Genomic DNA, 1933 nt, shown 5'->3' with positions numbered 1-1933 from the left:
GCTTGACTCCCTTTTTTGTAGAGTGGACAAATAACGGAGTTCTTGTAGAAGGACGGGACTACACCTGATTCAAAGGATTGTGACCAGAGGATGAAAATAGGTCGTGCCAACGCATGTTTACAGGTCTTGAGCAGCACAGAAGGGATACCATCAGGGCCAGGGGCTGAGTCTGCCTTCATGTCATCAATGGCAGATATAACATCTCCCTCACTGAAAAGTAATTGGGAGTCCTCAAATCTTTCTGTAATTGTCGGCGGTGTAAAGTCTGCTGCAGCAATGTCGACATCTCTTGGGTTGCTGAAAACAGATTTGAACTGGTTTTGCAATATGTTGGCTATTTGCTGAGGATCAGTACAAATATTATTGCTTTCATCAAAAAGCATGCTAATGGTCTGTTTTTGCTGGGAAAATCTCTTAGCATAGCTATAAAAGTACTTTGAATTTGATTTGACCTTCCCGACAGCTACCTCTTCTCTGAAGTGTCTCTCGTTGACAATTGCATCTCTGATATCATAGTGGGCAAGAGTAATCTCATTGTAAAGACGTTGGATGAGCTCTGAGGGAGTAGAAGTGTCCACAGTTGCCCTCTCTAACCTGTCTTGAAGTCTTCGCTTTTTGCGGGAGAGGCGACGCAATATGTGAGATCTCTGGCGCTTAGGGGGGAGCTTGGGAGGACAGTGTTCCTGACATATACTAAGTAACATGTCCCTAAAGGTTTTCGGAAAGCAATCTATACCGTTAGTTTCAAGAACATCATGCCAGCTTACAGCTTCAACTTTACTGCTGATGCTGGAAAAGTCTGCTTTAGTAAAATCAAGTCCCCGGAACGAGGCGGCGTCAAACACCGGAGGACCATTGACATTTGGCTGACATGGATTGTAGGATAGGTAAATCTCTATCAGATCATGATCAGACATTCTCGTAGGTTTCACATCCACATGGGTCACAAGCGAGGCTGAGTTGGTGAGAAAGAGGTCTAAAGTGTTGCCTTGACGTGTGGGTTGGAGGATGTATTGACTGAAAAGGTGGTTGTTCATAAACTTCTCTAAGAGATCAGTGGATGAGCTTGGTGGGCGTGCCAAGGGAGGATCCCAGGTAAAGTCTGGGAAGTTAAAATCGCCTACAAAACAAATATCAAAGTCTTCTTTGCCTTCTGTGTAGTCATGTACCACATTGAGACACGCCTGGAAATCTGGAATGGGTGCTGATGGAGGTCTATACAGAACACAGATAATCATCTTTGAAGGCTCCGATGTACACATAAGAAGCTGGCAGGAATCTTGGTCAAGCTTCTCCGTATTTGTGATTGGAAGATTACAGTGGGTATAAAGAATAACCCCACCACCAACCCTAGTGCTACGGTCGCATCGATGAATATTGTAGTCTTCGATGCTGATTTGAGCGTCGTGAACATATGGTTTCAACCACGACTCCGTGAGAGCTATAAATGGGAGACAGCTGGTCCTTGACTTCTGTCTGATGACTTCTTCAAGGAAAGGTATCTTCCAGCTACACGCACTCCTCGCACTGGGGTTCAGTGACTGTATGTTTAACAGCAGGCAGGACGAATATGAGTCATGTTCGGTTGGAAGAACATCGGCTGGCCCGAGAAGTTGTCCTGCCTCCGATGGAACAGCTGTCGGGGATTGTACGGCGTTGGCTTGAAGAGACCGTAGTGGGGTATTGGCTGTTCCTGGGTAGAGTTGGTTGGGGTTGGGTGGGCCCTGTCTTTCATCAGCATATCCATTTGTTGCTTGTACAGATCCATCTCTCGCCTCAAGGACTTGATCGCCCCTAGAACGGTTGTCTTCATTTCGTCTAGGAGAGTCTTCATCCTGAAAAAAGACTCCTTCTCTTGCTTTGAGGGAGCTTTATTACCCTTGTGGACAGCGCATGTTTCCTTCTTTCCAGGCTTAGGCTTGTTCGATGTCGG

Source organism: Palaemon carinicauda, chromosome 12 (assembly GCF_036898095.1).
Source record: "Palaemon carinicauda isolate YSFRI2023 chromosome 12, ASM3689809v2, whole genome shotgun sequence".
Lineage (NCBI taxonomy): Eukaryota > Metazoa > Arthropoda > Malacostraca > Decapoda > Palaemonidae > Palaemon > Palaemon carinicauda.
This window is presented reverse-complemented; position numbering follows the sequence as displayed.